Source organism: Aulonocara stuartgranti, assembly GCF_965226115.1.
Source record: "Aulonocara stuartgranti genome assembly, chromosome: 19".
In the NCBI taxonomy this organism is placed as follows: domain Eukaryota; kingdom Metazoa; phylum Chordata; class Actinopteri; order Cichliformes; family Cichlidae; genus Aulonocara; species Aulonocara stuartgranti.
Window position 1 is genome coordinate 7,424,427 of NC_138955.1, and position 20,158 is coordinate 7,444,584.

The 20,158-nt window shown below is 39.7% G+C and overlaps 1 protein-coding gene across 1 annotated transcript in view; it reads left to right on the forward strand.

Moving 5' to 3' along the window:
- Positions 1 to 20,158, forward strand: part of meis2a (Meis homeobox 2a) — a 185,715-nt gene that overhangs the window by 4,158 nt on the left and 161,399 nt on the right. The window contains exons 2-3 of the mRNA XM_082516454.1: positions 6,104 to 6,174; positions 6,324 to 6,430. The gene's annotated coding sequence lies outside the window, so the exon portion shown is untranslated. The remainder of the gene's footprint in view (positions 1 to 6,103; positions 6,175 to 6,323; positions 6,431 to 20,158) is intronic.

Here is a 20,158-nt window from a genome sequence, read left to right on the forward strand (position 1 = left end):
CCAACAACAGATTGGAACCATATTTTGTTTGCACTCTATAGTAAAATTGATATTTCCAGTTTAGAACTGAAGCAGGACTGCAAAATGTATAGTGAGTGAGTCGATTTTCCAAAAACACCTTTCTGGAATAAACCACAGAAACAATAGGCATCAACAACTGAATTTTACTGTTAGATGGCACAAATCTGGCTTGATCAATTTATAATGACCAAAATATCCACAAATGGCTGTAAAAAGTCAGTTCACAAAAAGCTTACACATTTAATAGACTTGTCTAATTGTACACAAGTCTGTTAAACTGATAAAATAAATGCAGCAGTGATACAAAGTGTCCACTAGAGAGCACCATTTAAATCGAATTGAACTGCACCCTTGTTGTTGTTGTTTTTTCTCACAGTCATAGTTGTAGAAACGTAACATATTTTTGTACCGTGCATTCACATATTATTATGCCTTGATTCAAATAAAAAGTTTGGCAATATGAAGTTGATATGAGTTATGCAATAGTTCTTTAAAAAGTGACGGTATACAAGTAATAACTTCAAAATCACATCTTGTTCTTTTTCATCCATTCATTGCTGCCTATACAGTATAAAGGATGGTCATAAAAGTACTCAATATTGAGCAGTAAATTCAGATTTTAAATGCTTACATCATTTTGCAACATCACTGAGAGATTGTATAAGTAACGCAGAACAGTGTATCACGGCATAGAGTGCACTATATAGCAGATACATTTACACTGAATCCGGGAACTCATAAACCGAGAGACAGTAAATGTAAAACACTACAGGCAACTGATGTGTGACCTGGCATGTGGGGTACTGTGCATCAAATCCAGCATTTTTAAAAGTCAAGCTATAAGCAAGAGGAGCTGCTGTACCACACGGATATATACTGAGAATGCTGTCTCCTAAATATCCTCCACAGCAGTTTCACTCAGAGCTTCAGCGATTATCAGGCCCACCTACACTGAAGTAAATGTTGATAATGCAATTTGTTATCGACCTCCTTTATTTATTCCTGTATTAGGCAGAAAATATGAATCAGTTCAGTTAAATACTGTCCATGACGATGTTTAAAACTAATTATACGTAATGTTATTGTTCAGAGTGGAAGGTGGGAAATCCTTCAAAAATACATGCATGTGTACGGGAAGATTACTTGTTTTAATTGTGCTATTTTTCCACAATTATTTTTTTTGTTAATATATTTTATTAGAATTATGGTTGTAAAATCTTTTATATCCTTTTGCTTTTGCTATTTGTCTCTTTGGCAACCTTTGAATTAGTTTCACTATGATAAACATATTATATAAATAAGATACGAATCACTAACTGACAAAGTGTATTAATTTAATCTGAGTATGTGGACACGTGTGTGCAACACAAATTGGTGACAGCACAAAGTCACAAGCATGCCTTTTATGCATATGCTAGCTGCTCTTTTTGTGCCCTTTATTCTCAACTATTTCTTCCCTTCATAAGGTCATAATTGTGTGTTTATATTTGAATTACATGTAAAAGAGCATCCATGGTCTCTATTCATGTCCACATATTCATATCCCATTATAAAAGGTTTATTTTTATTCTGTTTTAGTTGTCAAGCACATATGTTATATAGGCCACAGTAATCTAAACTATATTCCAAGCATCCTACATTGTCACTCCTGTAAGTGTGCCACAGCGTCTACACTAGGGCAAAACCCCTGAGCCCCCAAAGAGCAGAGCTTTGTGTGATTCAGGCGGCGGTTGCTCCTCTTGCTCTCTGAACTCTGGTGCTTCACCTTCAACTACAGTCTAACCGGAGTGGGAGGGAGGAGGGGGAGGAAGGAATAAGGAAAATGGGGGAGGAGATAATGGGGGCGGCGGTTATGCCACATTAAAAGTGGAAGTTCATTCTCTGATAAACACATAGCTACACATCCCACTGGACCCACTGTCTGAGATGGCAGCCAGTACTAAATGTGAGGTTGTCTAAGCTACAGCACTACAAGGAGAGAAACCACATGGAATTCATGTTTTGTCCCTAGGTTGTTCGTTTGAGAACGTTAGAGGATTTTAATGTGCCTCTCTGTACCTCACAGTTTCCATTCAGGGGGCTCTCCAGACGCACTGCAGCTCTTCACAGAAGACATGCATAATCATGGCAGAAGGGAGGGGATGAAACAAAGGAGAGATGTGTAAAGCATCATATACATACGGCTCTTTATATTGTACCCCTTTTAGGTATTCTTATGGGTGTTTTGGTTTTAGGTTTGATTTTTAGTGTTGTTACACACAAAGGAAACAGCCGCAACTCAGTACTTCAAAGGGGCCCTTGCAATCCCACATAGACAGACCACATTTCAATGGAGCATGCTGTGCTGTGCTTTGCTGCACGGTGCTACAGACAGACAAGCGCTGTTACGGAGAAGAGCAGACCGTGGCTTCTCATTAAAAGCACTACTGTTTCCTCCGCAGATTACATTGCTATGGGAAAACTACACAGGGAAGACACCCTTGCCACATCTACAGCTGAAAGATGCAATGTTACATGATTGGAACTGTCAAATAAAGCATACAGTTGGTGGAGTCTCAAAACAAGTGTTCAAAAAAAATGACAAAACATTTTTAATGGAAATGATTGACAGGTTGTTTACAAAGAAATGTGAGTTTTCTTGATGTTTAGAAATGTCTAGCTTTTGTATGAGGGCTGCCTACTTCAGCCTTGTTGTTGTTGTTGTGCTTTACAACTGGTCAAGGCCTCTGAACAAATCCTGTTGCTTAAAAGGTGAGAAAAGTGATGTATGCAGTAGTTACACACATGTTCAGAATTAGCATCGCAAGATTGTATGATAACAAAAAAGAAAAGAAAAAAAGAAAACATGAATTGAATGAGTCTAATTTTACAACATTTTGTGGTAAATTTTTGTTACCACATTTTTATTTAAAATAGTACTTATTAGAGGTAATATTGTAGTGAATGTGAGGCTTTTAAAATTAGATAGTTCTGTCTCAGCCTAGTTTTTCTTGTTTTAGGTCCTAGGCACGAGCAATCTCCCAATTTGATATTGTGGAAATTCTTAATTTCTGGATCGATCTGCTTTTTGTAGGACAGAATGCTTATTAATTAGAAATTAAGTAACAGCACTGCCCAAACCTTCCTACTTGACTTAGATTAAGTAAAATGGAGACTTATTAATAATAGAAATTAGTACAATGCACTGAAACAAGCACTATTAGAATTAATCAGAACCAGTGCAGCCTCATTGTAGACACAAGTTAAACGACACAAAATAAAGACATAATGTCTATATAATAAGATTTTGGCCCATTATATGACCAAGACCAGCTTCACCGAATCTCCATGTCAATGGAAAAATCCAAAGTGATAGAATCCAAATAACTCAGCAATGGGTCATAAAAACACAAGAGAAGTGTAGAAACTTTTCTTCCACCACCGAAAAACTTTTTTTTTTTTTTTGCCATACATTGGTCAAAAGTTTAAGTTTAAAATTTTAGATCCCAATTAATCCGATTTCAGTGGCATCAAAAAGCTTATACAGCGAGGACAACAGATATACGGACATACACACAAAGACACAAAGGGTTGCTAGGGGAAGTGGAAACAGCTGGGGAATGAGACACAGGTGAACTGAATCTAGGGAAGACACAGGAGACAGCTGTTAAATAAATAAAACAGGAAGTAAATTTATATAGCTTTATTTGATTCATTTCTTTTTAGATTGCTGAGAACCTACATTATGAAAGAATTAGCAAAAATCACACTTGCATTCATCGGCTCCAAATAGGCATGAAAATGAAGCGCTGGCCTGGCTTAACTGAGTTTTGGGAGCAGTACCCAGCTCTGTGATGTAGGTTAATGACTAAATAGGGATGTGATTCAGTCTTAGAGTTAGCAGCAAAAAACATGCTGCTGTCTTGAGCTGTGAGTCAATTATAGTGCTGAACAACCTGGATCAGAGAAAAAGAGAGCAATTTTCACATGCTTATTCAACTTCTTTTTATTCTCTAAAACAAGGATATACCATTTGTGATTAGACCTACCAAGCTGGAACTCTCAGTACTTTTACTTGTAACAACGTATTTATAAATTGTGGTTTTTGTGCATTTGCTGTTTAGTTCAGACACCCTACTTGTTTAAGGCTGGGTGTGTAACACTCTGAAGCTTGAGCAAGTTTTCAGTTAGCTTACATTTATTCATCAAGGCAAAACATTATGAAAAAGGACTTAATTCCCTAAAATGAAATGAGCAGAGTGTCTGAAGTAATTTCACACAAGCCGAATGAAACACTGTGTAGATGGGAGGTGTGGTTAAAGTAGTCAGCGCATAACCTGTAGGTGTGATATAAAGGGAAGTAGATCTCCCCTGTTTGTGTATTATTCACTTATGTTGATGCTGAAAGTCCATGTTGTCACAGAAAGTGACGTGGGAAAGGGTGACGAAACAAATCAACAAAAACCGATTGGAGAACCAACTTTGGTGATTTGCAGTGACCTTTACCTCTAAGCGTAGCAAAGTGAGATTCCAGCACTGTAGAGGTAAAGGGGTCCAGTTTTCTTTTACTTGAGATTGTCACCTGTAACAACTCTAACACAGCAGTATGAATTAATGAAAGGGGATCTGTCTCCGGTGCTTTTTCTTTCATCCGTAATCCCTTTATTGATTCAAAAGTCAGAGACAACTAAAGTTTTCTGTCCCATATTTGAGGTAATTTTAAAGTTGTTTCTATCATTTCTACATTGATAACAAATGTTTAATACATTTTTTGTTGTCGTTCTTGCTAAAGGTATCACTAGGTATCATTGTTGCAGTATGTGGGGTTAATTAGGACCACACATTAGAAAGGAGTAATCTGCTAACGTTTGGTAAAGTTGTCAGTTATTATGTTTCTCCTTTAATGCTGAGAGGAGGCGAGTTCCTCTTCTGGGTGTTTTAAATTGAGAAACTACTACTGCTAACTCCTGAGTCAAGAACTTAAACTCTGTCTGGTGCTGTGTGATAGAGCTCTGTAGCAGTCAGTACTGATTATAAAGCTGCTCCTATAGTCTGGAAACATAAGCATCAAACTAGCTGAGATGTGAAACACAGATTTTGAACTTTCAGGACAAAAAAAGTAGTAAACACAGATTAGGAAGTTAAATCCAGGCAAGCTTTGGGTCCTAGTAGCCATATGCACAGACAATAATACAATCACGAGCTCAGCAAATTTTTTAGTGGCAATTCAGATTGTGGAGTGTGTGATTCTTCCTCAGAAGATGGTCAAGCTGCCCACTGCATAAAGAGTTTCATGCCACAGTTTTCATGCTGCTGAGTAACAAATCTGAGATTGTACTTATGATGAAGTAGCCTGCATATAAATAAAGCCATTTTATCTGACATATGCTACGTTAAACATTTTTTGTACCACTCTAGGGAAGATATCACACTGAGGATGGCAAGAGTATGTAATATAGCAAGGGGTTCTTTGGAAAGTGCAGACATACATTAGTGGAGCCAGGGGGGTGCGCTTTCATTTCCTGGTTTTAATGGAGAGAGCCTCTAGGTCCACACATGGGTCAAAATGAGAGTTCATTTCTTGTTTTGTTTTTTATGCAGCTTTGGAGCCCCGGGCCCAGAAAGTATGGACTAAAATGCTTATTTTTTACAAAGCAAATTCTTAGTTAAGTTGGCAATTATTGGTCGGTACTAATGATTAAAGATGAAAACAGTGATTCAAATACCTATTGTGTCACAGTACTCGTTCCTGTTACTGTAAATGTCTAGTCAAAACACAGTCTAGTGAAAGCTGTAGTGCTTAAAGATCTTTCAGTTGTTGTTTATAATCCATTCATGCATTTATTGCTATTCAACACCCCTTAAAAAAGGTTATGAACTAAACTCTGGCTTTGGAGAACTGTTACAAACAATTTGAAATACATACTTTTAAATTTCATAGTAAATTCTTGGATCAATTTTGGTGTTTTTTCCATCGATGCATTGTCATATGATGTGGCTTAACATTTCTTTCTCTACCACTTAATAATTAACTTTAGTTAAGCGTGGGCTGTCAGTATGCAATCAGGCTACTAATTGTGATTTTTCTCTCTGCTTTCACAAGTGAGCGAGGAAGGGTTTGGCTAAACCTCATGAAAACCTGGCAGTCGAGGAACGCTGTGTTTAGCTCTTCAGGTGGGCATTTCTATATCCTAATGTCGTTTACATTATGATTGTGTGGTTTAACTGATTGACTGTAAAGGTGGTTGCATCTGTTTTTTCAAATCAAACTATAACGTAGAGTTGCACATGTTTCTCTCTCCTCTCGTCTGCTCTCTGTGCAGCCATGTTTGCATGTGTTTGTTTCGCCATGTGCTTGGGAAGTGGATTGGAGCAGAGGAGGGACGGGCAAAGGAAAATTACTTGAATGATGACACCGCCTTATGTTACTGTAAGTAAATGGTTCTTAACAGTCTCAAATAGGCTACTGGAGAAATCTCATGACAGTTACATTATCCAGGGCAACTTTATAGCCCGGGTGGCAGTCAAGTTCACAGGGGCATAAACTCACTGGTCACAATTTAGGCAGCTCACACTTATAAAAGCACATAGTTCTGAGATTCTTCATACTATTTCACTGGTCAGTTGTAAAGAAAAAATCAGCAGCTATTCGTAGTTTCAATGCAATTCCTCAGATTATCTGAAAGACAGTGCAATTTGGTAGTGTACACTGTCAAAGAATCACAGAAGTGGAACAACTGTAAACATGGTAATTGACCATGCCGTCCCCTAGCTGCTTTACCAAGTGTGTCCTCTGGATGGCAGTGTCAGGCTGCGCTAATAACTGTCAGCCCCAGCTCTCTCATTAGTGAGGTCTAGCAGGCCCCCTCCGACATGTCTCATAAATGTCAACACCAATACAGCGGGGGACAGTGGGCTTGGATGTAACAAACACAGACGCATGAAAGTCCACTCTGTCTGTCAAATCAATCACTGCGGCGAGCCACAAGCTACATGTTCACACCTCACGAGGAAACTACCTGCAAGTTGGCATTTGGTTGGTTTCAAGTGACAAAGAATAAATCCTTCCAGATTGTTAGGGATTATTTTTGATCTTGAAGGTAACATGGAATGTGTAATAAGCAGTACAGCACCTTTGTCATTTGTCTTATGAAAAAACTATTCATATGTATGGTATACGTTTTTGGCATGTCTTTTAAAGTTATTCTCACCTTGCTGTGGTCAGGAAGTCTCCATTCTCCTTCACTATACTCGCCAGTCCACCATCCCATCTCTTTCCTTCTCCTCTTTCTATTCTCTCCCCCTTTCTTCCCCATTATCAAGCCTCTTCTCACACTCTTTTCCATTCTCTTACAATCGGGCCACTGGAGCAGGTGGATTGGAGATAACTTGCGCTGTGCTTTGTTTTCACCCTGACACTGTCATTAATCATTGCCCAAGCCACACTTCAACATATAATAATAAGGACTGGCTACTGTGTGGGGGCTGCTGCCCAATTGCCTTTCATTGTGCGGATGCCAAATTGGAGGTGAACGGCCATAGCCAGACACTACTCCCCTGTCCCCTGACTGTCTCATCATTTAGGTATTTATCCATCTCAGCCCAGTCTGTGGAGCTTCTCCCTACCCTCCCAAGAGGCCCAAGATTGTTAGAGGGAGGATCAGATTCGTTGCTCAGGCTTTTTGGCTTTGATTCTGTGCCTATAAGTTAGGGATTAGAAGCAAATTTCCCACAGGGCAGTGCTGGATTTGCTGGTGTTTAACTGTTTAACCTGTCTTAGTCTTGTGTGGCAAAGGGGTGTGGGCGTTGGTGGGAGGGAGGACAAGGAAGCAGGGTTTAAAAAAGAGACTGGCCAACAGGCCCAGAGAGACCCAGGTGGGTTAAGCATTGATAAGTGAGGCTGACTTATCCATCACATTGCCAGTGGAGGTGGTATAGTCCAGCAGTGTATGTGTGAGACGATGAATGAGAAAGAAGTTTTTCACTTAGAACCCAGAGCTCTTGGGTATAATACTCGACATGTGATAATATGATGTAATAGGACTGTAGTACACGTGGATGGGCTGGTTTGGTGTCAGAGGGGTGAGAAGTTAAAAATGAAAAGGTCCGTGTTTTCAAGAAGCTTACGGATGGAGGCAGGCTGGTTCTTGGTTTTGGTCTAGGGTCAGGGTTTTGACTGTTGCCTCCCTTTGTGGGCTGCACTCTGAACACACAGAGGTGTCCCGTCAAACACAGTCCCCCTTAGAAGTGGATTCTAAGGGGGACGTTGGAGCATTTAGCACAAAAAGGCGTGCTCCTCGGGCCTCGCCATCTTTCCTTCTACAAACAAGGACTAAATCCTCAGGTGTACACGCAGAGAGAGTGCTGTGGACTTTGATCTCAACCCTCCGTTGCTTTGCTCAGTACACAGGTGTATTAATAAGTGCTGTTAGGCGTGCAAATATCAACAAAGGCTGTAAAGATTGCGTGGATATTGTTGCTAGTTTAATTAGTGTCGATCCTAATGGGTTCATTTTTGGGGGAATGAATCCAGACCTGCCGAAAAATTACTGTATACATTTTTGTTACAAAACACAAGGAGGTGTTAATACATCATTTACACTATCACCTCAGCTGTTTTGACACGCTGTTCACTGTTCTATGCTCACAAATGGTTGCACTTTGCACTCTGATTCTCTGTCTATACATATCTTGTGAAGTTTTACATCATTCGGACATGTAGACATTAAAGAGCTTCATGTCTCTTTTGGAGCTGTAGAAATATACTGCAAAACCGTATTGATCTTTAATTAAAGAAGCTCTTAACCTTGGCTGGGCAGAGGACCCCCAGGCCAGCAAGTTAATTAATGTACTAATAGTCATAATATTTGTGCTGTGCACGGGAGGTACATAAAAGATTATCTATTGTATGAGCAGTTTATCAGTCCAATGATGCTAGAGCCCCGTGCTGTGCATATATCAATGTTATGGGCAAAAATCTGCAGTACAGACAGAAGAAGAGGGAGAGTCGGTCTTTTAATATCTCCCTCGGTTCATCAGCAGTTTAGCAAGGCCTCGTTTTACCTCCTGGGATTCTTCTCTGATCGTAACCAGGCGGCATCGATGGGCCTTTACAAGCACTAATGCTTCGCTACCTTGACAACACACAGCAGCTATAAGCCCTTTAAAAGATCCACTTTTCTCCAGATGAGTCAGGGATCCCACTCCACCATTTACCCCACACTCCCAAGGAGGGTGTCTCATCCCTGGATCAAAACCTCATACTACTGACCTTTCAGTTGCTCCCACCAACCACAAGAACCCCTCATAAACAGCTTCCACTGAGGAAGGAAGAGAGGGAGGGAGGAAGATGAGAGGAATGTGTGCGTGGGGGCCCAGACACTGTGATATCACCCTTTATAGCTTTATTGATTTCCTCTCAGGATGCAACTATTAACATTGAGCTGCTACGGTAGCTGCTGCTGTGTTGTTCTCTGCAGGTAAGAACATTGGCTCACACCCCCGGCCTTGTGGACTGTATACGGGGGAGGTGGGGGAAACACAGGGGAGGCACATGCTTTTATAATTAAGGTCAGCTGGGATGCATTACAGCATTTGGAGGTGTTAAAATGGGCCCTCCTCAGAGAGTATGTTGGCATTGCCCATGCTCGTAAATTAGCCACGCTCCCCGCTGATGTTAGGAACAGGGGAACAGGAGATTGCTGAGGAGGGGATTAGGTAGATGACTAGATGTAGACATGAGGCTGGATTTGACTGTATTGGATTTTTATTTAACGTGATTCCCCCGCCCCCCAAAATCATTGATTTTATGTGTCTGTGAGAGAGCATGTTAAAACACTGAAGTCCACTGAGGTCTCGTTTTTGTACGCACCCTATTCAATTAATTATGTATAAGTTCTTGTTGTAATTTAGAAGATACTGAAATACCAAATCAATACTACACAATATGTGTTTTACACAATTTTCAAATGATATTTTTTTTCCTATATTTAATTGTATAATTAATTGTATAGCAGATAAAATTTTCTCTTAAAATACATAAAACATAGATTTAAAATATAATGAGTTGATCCTAGAGATGGAGCTTGACTGATGCTTATCACTGTCACCCGTTGTTCTCTCTCACTGTAGCTTTTCTCACACATTAACATCAGCAGCATAAATGTAATATTACACATTATTCTTGAGTCACCAAATGCAGACTAGCAGGCGTGTAAAGTGAAATAATGGGCAGGTACGCAAATGATGCTTCCACAGAATAAGCAGAGGTGGTGTGCGAGCTCTCTCTGGACCAACACCTTCTCCAATGAGGCACGGACAAAGCTAAGCAGAGGCCCCTCAGCCTCACAATGGAGACACTGTCAACAAGGGCAGGGTGGGGAGCGGGAACAAACAGACCACAAGAGTTTCACAAACAACCTGCCATAAGGTATTCAACAGGACAGGTCTGACTGGGACATCTAGCTCACACCCTGTGCCAAGGGTGAAGCAGGGGTCATATATCTTGTAGAGGGAAAAGCATGACAAGCAGACGTAGTGCGAGATGCGTAGAAAATACCAGGGCCTGGTTATGTGGCATCTTTGTGTAGCTGACACAAAGTCTGAAAGTCAGGTTATGCAATGTTTTATTATAGACTAGAAGGGAGAAAGAAAAAGAGCGCTTTCTTTTATGGTTTCTAACAAGGTGTTTTAAAGGTGATGTTTCATCCATATGTCATAAATTGTTATAAAGGATGTTTGGTTGTGGGCAAGCCATTTGTTTGCATAGCTCCTTAAATGAGATATATTTAAAGTTTTCTTCTGCTCTAAAATTTATTAGAAGACTAGAAGGCTCTCTGTGGCTGAAACCAACATGTCTATTAACCAGCATATCAATTATTTTCTTCATAATAAATCCATGAGTAAATATGAGAACGCAATGGCATATGTCTCCAGATTCCAAGTAACATCACAGCCCAGCATTAGAAAATCCACAGTTAAGAATAAATTGCAGATATTCATTTGAGAAGGTTCAGTATAGTATTTTTAATTTAAAAAGAATTAATCAACTAATCGATAGGAACATTTTTTTTAACGTCACAGTCGTTCTTGCCATTTGGGTTTTATATTGACTTCATTTTTTTAGTTGACAGTGCTGTCCAGCTTTGACAGCTTGTAGATACCCAGTCATCACTCCGACCCCCCCGAGACTAAACCAAGTGCCAAAAACGTGACAAAAACAGAGTAATCAGAGCCTGTGCCACTGACCATTGTTTGTTTGTTAACCAGTATACAAACCCAATGTGTGTAATTCTTTTCTGCAAAATTAAAGGAAATATCACAATCATGCTTAATGTTTTAAGAAAAAAATATTTATTTACATTATTCTGAAATATTAGATTGATCTTTGCTTTTGCTTCTTCCCATTGGTGCATACACGTTGTAATTTAATCTAGGACTTTGGTGTTTCCGCGATTGCGATGTTGCTGAAAATTCACCAGAAGAGTGATTATTGCGTAAAAATGGGAGCTAATTGGGAACTAAAAACAAAAACGGTTCAGTCATTTTACTCGATAACAGGATCGCTTGTCGTGTCCTTTCCTCGCCGCATTTGGTGAGACGCGGTGCATTTATGATGCTCAACGTATAAAACCAAAATGCACCCTTGTACTTTGACAAAATGGAATGAAAACTGTTGTACACTGCTGAACTGTCACGCAAAAAATATAGTAATGGCATCAACCTGCCAGCACTGTTCACAGGTGTTTTTTTTACACCAGTATTTATTTGACCATTATGTTAAATTGTCCCTATAAAGCCACTCTTGGCAGCACCATCCTCTGCATCTTTTTGTGAGCCACTTAAGTGTACCACTGGGGTTTAGTGTGTTCCATGGACCCATTATGGTCGCTTTAAACTGAATAAATAAGGGCAGTTTAGATAGGCTGCACCCTGTTTTGGGGGAAGTTGCTCTCAGATTTTGTGGGTTTTCATGTTTTTAGTGTTGCTATGAAGTTGAGAATTGTACCTTTAGGACCTGGATGTGCTTTGGTGAAGTATTTGCATGTCTTTGTGCAGTCTGAAGATGCTGATTATATCTGACGGGTCAGGTAAAGTTTTTATGTTAAGAATTCATCATGCATTTAATCTCAGCCACTCTTTGCTGCCAGGATTCTTGCTTATTTGTAATAAATATTGTACAAAACATCAGGTATTTGCATCTGTTCTACAACTCCATAAATGTATGTAACATACATGAAGAGTGGACCATGTGTTCGAGCTTGCCCCTTTCTGTGGACTGCAGTGGTGCCGACCACAGGCAAGCAGCTCTAACTCTGTGTAGACCACCTCTGTTCAAGACATCGGGTGCTAAGTGGCAGCAAAAATATCACAGCTGTGCGATCAAACATTCCACACGAGGAGAAAGAGTCCACTCCTAGCCAACGCTACAGTTCAGCAGAAACAGAAGACCAAAGCAGAGATATTCTCTCTGATGCTGATATTTCTACAGGTTAAAATCAGGACTTAAAGGACTTGGGGCCACCACCCAGAAAAGATCTGTATATCCTTTTAGATTTGGCATGACAGCGTTTTTGGATATACTGTTATTGGTATATCCAAGTTTCCCAAGTATTACTTTTCTGCTTACACAAAGAGACACATGGTTCTTCATTATGGCCTCTGGTCAAAGTGCTGCCTTTTATTTTCACTGAATTTCCAAGATGGGGCATTTTTCTGCAGCAATTTACACTCCTACAATTATAGCGCTCTGCGCAGATATGGTGTTAGCCCCTCCTCCTTGACCTCTGCCCTTTGCTAAGCAGTCGAAAGTGCGTTTCCTGATTAACGGCTGGCTGAGGTGCATGGCTCCAACTCCAGCACCTTGTGCTCCCACGCTGAGGTGACAGTCTCCTAGACTCTTTATGGAAATTGACTGCAAAACATACCCAATTAGACCTGCGTTATTTAGAACGACTCAGCTCTTCACCCCGAATAAAAGCAGGCCCAGATAAGACCTGTACACTCAGATACTGCAGCAAATTAATGTGAAGTTGGTGGCCTGCCAGTTAGCCAGTCCATCTAAAAATGGGGACATTAAAAGCATGAAGGCAAGTTTTTGTATAAGCAGTAAATTACTGCTGAACAGAGAACAGGATGATTAAAGTGTGGGGTTTCTGAATAACTTTCCACACAATTATAAATCCACTGTATTGCAAGTCAGGAAATATTCCTGCGAGGTTTGATTTGAGTAGCGGTAGCAACAGTTTCCTATCAGATGTTATTTAGAGATTTAAACATTTTTCAGGCTCTTGTTTTCAGCATAGTTCATTGGCAAAATTTTCCCAGGTTTAGTACCTTTCAGTCCAAATGTGTAACTGAGAATTAAGCATCTGTATAATGTCTTTTCACTCCACCAGCTAAAGATAGGGCTCTTAGCCTGATACGCTGTCTTAATTTTCCCTTTCTCAGGTCACTGCAGAGAGCAGCCGCATAAGAGTGAGGAGGAGGGTCCTTACTCTATGGGCAAGAATACACTGTGGAAGTTGCAAAGGGCAGAGTCTCTAGGAAATCTACTCTTTCTTTGAAAAAATGTCACAGGAGAGATAGGAGATTGGCACCACAAAGAGCCCAAAATAGCACTGGCTGCTACGCGTTGTCAGACAAGATTTAGGCTGAGACATTGACTTTTGTTCTGCAAAGTATTGGCCCCTGAAAGGGAGATGGGCGGTGTAAAAATTGTGATTTCTTCTCTTCCCCTACTTATGCGCAATACATTACCCTCCCGATAATGCACGCTGTTGGGACTAAGGTTTGTAACTTTACAATTATTTTTAAGTGAGTGGTATCTGTTGTTACAGAGGCAGTTTGTTTTTAATTAAATGTATAAGACCTGGTCTGGCAGATTAGAACTGCATCACAACCCTTCTGCTTTCCTGGACTCCAGTTTACCCTCATTCAACATTTGTCCCTACTGCCTTCCCCATGACAAAGCCTTTATATTTTTTATGCAGGTTTACCCCTTGGCCACATAATAGGATTATGAATAATTTCTACAAATTTTCCAAAAACAAATCACATGGCATGGCTTAGAGTTTGCTAATAATTTCACCATAGCTGATAGATCAAAGCAAGGCACTGGGACTGCAGAGCCAGGCAGAAGGTTGACCCTAGTCAGGCATTTTTAATGAAAGGGTTAATCTCCTCAGAGGTGACTATTCAGGAGCAAACAGTGTGACCAAATGAAGAATTCAGGTCTGGGATAAAAAGGAGAATAGTGGTCTTGAGGGTGCTGTTGGGTGACAGCGAGGAAGCCCTGAGGTAAAACTATGTGATGATGCATTTCAGTTCCCCGACTCATTGCTAAAATAAAGAGAAAGGTGGGGAAAAGGCAGTTTGAAAAGCCTGTGGCGTGTAGGCTCAAAGCTATTTTATGGATAAGCACAAATGAACTATTGTCTCGGAAACCCTGTGAAAAAAAAACTCATGTAATTTGGACACAACAGCATGCAGGCGTTAACGTGCATAAACAAATACACTTTTCCAGTAGGACAGCTGCTCTTCTCCAAAGTACCTGATTGTACTTTCAGTCTTAGCTGTTTGGGATAAACTTTGTTGACAAGCACCTCTTGTACTACTGTAAGCACACATGCCCTCTTGTGAGTAATTAGACTTGAATACCTTCCAAAAAGGAAAGAGGGGAAAAAAAGAAGAAGAGAGATGCTTTTATAAATGTATAAGGCTTGGCTGGTTAAGGAGGTTTAGAAATCTCATCGTGACAGTGGCAAAACGGGTCTCTTAGTAATTAGGAACAAATTAAATTGCTTATCACTTACCGAGTTACTGTGCCAGCCATTTGGCTGCGTTCAGAGGGATTAATCAGAAGGCTATTGACATTACATTGTTCCACAATTATCTTTCATACGTTTTATGGTAATTGGGTATTTTTTCACAGAGGAATTAAGGTGCCTACGTAATTCCAGACAAAATGAACATACACAAACACAAACATTAATCAAATCCCCCAAAATAATTCAGCAACTACTGCTGATTATCACGTGAAAAATGAGTATATCAGACTTCTCTTTGAGAGAAACTGAAATGCCATATTAATAATTCATTTATATGGATGATGACGTATTTATATGGAGCTGTGCTTAAATTAATCAGCGAGAAAAGGAATGGGTTTATTCACTGTGTGAAGCTAATTTATTGCATCTTGCACTGCTTTAAAGGTATAAAAGTAATTTTTATCCAAGGTTTCTTCATAAGCTTGGCTGCACTGTTGCATCAAGCCTTGTTATTAGGATAAACCTAACCCACAAATTGTCATCAACCCAATAAATGGCTTTGTTCTGAATGCAATCAAAACTTCAGGCCCAAAACTCCTCCTCCATGCTCTTTTTCCAATACTTTCCAATACTTTTCTGGTTCCTACATGTGAAAATTACATGTCATTGTCGTAATGGCCCTAGGGGGTTGATAAAAGAAGACTTTGCCTAATGCTTCCATAAATGTGTTAGGCAAAGTCCAGCAGGATGTAATTGCATCTAATATATTTACAGAGGATTGATTTCCCTCCCACCATCCACCTACAAGGCGGCAGCAAGCTGCGTTCAGGTCACTCTGGATGGGTTCCGTGTCCACTCTGTTCTCTTTACGCTAAGCAACAAGGCCAGGCCGCAGAGACCATGAAAAGTATTGGAGTGCAGCTTAATGAGGTAATTAGTCAAAGGCCATGACGATCCTGGGAGGCTAATACCTGTGACCTCTTGATCCTGGATTCCTGACACACATCTCTGGAGACTGTACAGGAAAGACTGCTGCAAAATCCAAATACTGTCTCCTTGGCCAGACAGTTTTTAACAGCGAACGTGTGATATTGCATATAATGCAAGTAGACTTGGAACTGAAGCTCAGCCAGCCCCCTGTTTCTCTTTCTTTAATTACTGCCACAGTGTAGCAATGGGCATGCCCCCTTTTATTCCCCGAAGAAAAATAAACCTCACCAAACTTAAACTACTTAACCTGTTTACTTTAAGAACCAAGTTGTGGAGAACTGACAAAGGCAGTGAAAAAGCACAAGAAAGGAAAAAGGATGAAAGCAGGTTGATATTTTTTCCCTTTCCTATCCCGTTCTTTTCTTTTTATCAGGTTACGTGACTGGAGGCTTCATTAATCACCACCTCGACAGCCTCTGCCAAGGGGAACTAACTGCATTTGGCCCAATTAGGCGCTGTAGAGACAATAGGAACAGCACAAGTTGTGCCTCTATGCCAGGAGCCAAGCGTTGCCTCCCTGTCATTACCTCCAGAAAGGGAAAAATTAACCCCTACCAGCTTCCCTGCTTTCCTCCATTGATCCAAGGCTTTTGTGGTGTCCCTGGAGCGTGGCAGACAATTACAGATATTATTACATCTGCATTGATTCTTTTAAAGAGAGCAGAGTGTCTCCAAGCAATTAAAAAAATTACACTTCGGAAGTGGGCCAATTAAAATGCCCCCAGCCCTAGAGGGTGGTGGTGGTGTCGGCGGGAGTGGAGGCACAGACCTGACTGTCAGAATGTTGCAGGATTTTTTTATTTTTTTATTTCTTGAAAAAACGTGGGCAAATTTACATACTTGACTGCTTGTGCAGTCATACAAGCCTATAGCACATTCATGCAACCTGCTCTTGGACAAGGCAAGAGGAGGTCTGCAGCTACCTACAAATAATAAATGACTTTTCAAAGCAATATAGCAAAAATTGTAGTTGATTTACTTTAAACAAGTCTGTTTTTATTATCTGTATTTAGGTTCCTAACACTTGTTAAGATGATATCAGGTTTACATTTTGAAAGTGCAGATGATTTATAGCCCAAACAGAAAACATATCCCTCCACTTTTACTTTCAAACAAAACCACACTGCTCAACATGTGCAAGCTGTTTACATCATTGTACAGATGTCGCTCTGTTAGGCATATGTCCAGTGACTGATTAATTATTTCAGCAATATGTATGAATGTACTAACACAACCATCTCGTAAACAAGCATCTGAAGTCTGATTCGCGTTCTCACTAGCACGGTCCCGCCTGTACGTCGGCCTTTCGCTTTCTTTTCTCTCCCCCATTCTCTCACAAACATGGTTCCTCTTTTCCATCTTTCACTTGGTCCTTGGTGTTGAGTTTCCCTGTGGAGCGAAGTTGGCCCTTACCTTAGCCATCTGACCAGATTTCCTGAAACCACAAAGAAATGGACGGTGCTAATTGGAGTTGCGGGTAGACAGATGATAGACGACTGGCTGTGATGAGATAAGGAATCAGTGCGATGTAAATAAAGCCTTCCCATTGTTTTCTTCCCCTGCAGTTATGGCTAAGTATAGACTTACTGTGCGTTATTGCTACACACACATTTGCACACACCTTCCTGGTGGTTTTTTTTGGGTTGAGCAGGTGGGCTCTGGGATTATTCCGACCAGCTTTTTAGAAGGTAAACAATGTCTCCAAATAACAAAAGAAAAGCTATCTTTATAGAGACACCCAGGCACTTGGAAACCAAAAAAGAGAGTGTACAGTTTAAATAAACATCATTTGGTGCATAAAGAAAAGGGACAATGAAACTCTGAGCTGCAGTCGTTTTATCACACGGTACACTGCATGTGTTTGAAGTGGAAAAATCACAGTTTCTTTAATCCATGGAGCATTCAAATAATTTTTTTTGCCTCTCGGATTAAAAACAGTAACAATAGCAGGCAGTTAAAAACAAACAGCTCCAAACAAATGGTGACAAGGCTGAGGCGCTTGGCTTACGGGTAAGCTCTCCATACATCGTGGTCGGTTTCATTAGTTGAAATGTATTATTATTGTTTATCTATAAGCTTCTTGATTTAAAAAAAAAACCACAAGCCATACAAGCCATGCTTTCCCTTTGGATTACGGAAAGGTTCAGGGTTTGCTTTCCAGTGTGAATTATTTTCCAACAACAACAACCTCAGGAAGATGGGAGGGAAAAGGGCTTTTCAACACCTGAACACCATGGCGCATGTGATTAAAGAGAACTGATTTCAGAATATCATCAAAGGGGAAAATGTGAGTGTGTGTGTGTGTGTGTGTGTGTGTGTGTGTGTGTGTGTGTGTGTGTGTGTGTGTGTGTGTGTGTAAAGGACGTGTTAACTGCAAGGTTCTGGCAAGTTTTTAAAGGAAAAATTTCAGGGTAGTCTCACACAACCTTAAGTTTGGGAAATAAAAATACTGAACAATACATCCTCCGTGATTTGCCAGCATGGAGTTTTTAATCATTCTTTATCTAGGTGTTCATGTAGAACAGACAGCTGACATGCATTTTGGTGTGTTCATGTTAACATAACAATGCAAAATTAGGTGCCTTTTTTTTAAGTGAAAAAACAAAATCCAACTATGAGAAAAACAAAATATCAACTGTGTCAAGTTATCTTTCTGTGAAGTCTCTGTAAAGCAAAATCCCATGATGCCTCATGGAGTAAGCAGCATCCAGTCCAGCTTCAGAACAAAATCCAACTTCATAGAAAACTGTTTACGTGGACGTCATCTTGAGTTGGTGTGAGTAAATGTCCATCTAAAGTTTACAAACTAGGGAACGACTTATCACAGAGAGAAATATGATATTGTTTTAGCATGTGATTAATAGTATCATGTAAGCAACATCACATTTTTTCCCCTGAAACTTAAGCAAATAGTTACAGGAAATCTAAACAAGCAGACTGAAAAAGAAAGAAACAACTCAATAAACTGTTTAATATGCGAACTATATTTAAAAACATCCTTGGACACAAACCTTAATCTCATAGTTAAAAGTCCAGGCCTCGTCCATCAAAATACATAATTTGAATGTATTTATAATGACAACTGGTTCTCTGCAGACCTGAAATATTCAGTCTGACTGCAATCAGGTACAAAACAATGCTCATATAATCACTCAGACACAATTATATAAATGTTCAATCAATTAGAGAATACTAGCTTTTGGTGCTTTGGGTGACAATGTCTATAAGGTAAATATTGAGAAAGGCTCTCTTCTCCTTAATAACAAATCATGAGCCCCTCCACTAGCTGGAGGTAAGCATACTACCTCAGCAGGGCCGCTAATCTTGTGCAAGTACTCACATCTTTTTGGTATTTGTTAGGAAATGACCTATTTTGTTGTTTGGGTGTGAAGATCGCTACAAGTATTAACTCATAGTCTTTACATGTAGAAGAGCAAAATATGTACATTTTTAAGTTTTTCATTTGGTTTAAGGCTTTAATTTGAATATAATTAAATGCTCTTCCATAGAAGAGTATGCAATTTAAGTTAGAATTGTAGTTATCCAAGTTACATGATAAACCTCAGTTTAATTCACATAGATGCTAAGAAAGTGCCTTTCTTTAAACCACTTAAAAAAATATATATCGATATTATTTATCGATACATAATATTTTATTATTTATGTAATAACTGTATAACAATACTGCAGGAACAACTTTCTGCCATCAAGTATACAATTTATCTACTTATATAAACTGACGAACCACCCTAGGTGTATTACCAGCAATGCTATGAACAATAACCATATAAAAAAATATCAGGAAGTACTGTCTAAGTAATTAGGAGGCTCTAAGAGGAACCTAACAGAGTCATTTAACTGTCAGAGTTTCAATTCATCATTGGTATTGAATGTGAAATACATAAAGACAGAAACCTATCAACTGATAATCAGATGAGCGTGGGTTGGTTACAAGAAGATGAGACAAGACCTGCGGAAATGGAGGCACGGGGAGGGTTGCAATAATTCTTGCAAAGTGAATTTTGGGAGATAGAAATGAGACAGTTGGCTCATTTCATAATGAAATATCAAAAATTCACCTGAAATTGGCGCGCTGGGTCCTTTTTAGGTGGCAGACTATGAAAGCTATTGGTTACAATTCAGCAGTTATAAATTTATGATGAAGGAAGTGATTTTCAGAGAATGTAACTAATAACTTTGGAGTATTCCACTGTGGTTTTTCTCAGGCTGTAAGCTGTGATTCACATTTACACTTTGAGCCCACAATCATTCCAAACGGTTACCTCTGAGAAAGCCTCCTACCAAACTGAAACAAGAAAAAAAAAATAAAGAAGAAAAAAAAAACATGAAAATTTAAATGAAATTAAGGGAAGTGCCTCTCCTGACAGTCAGTGTGATGA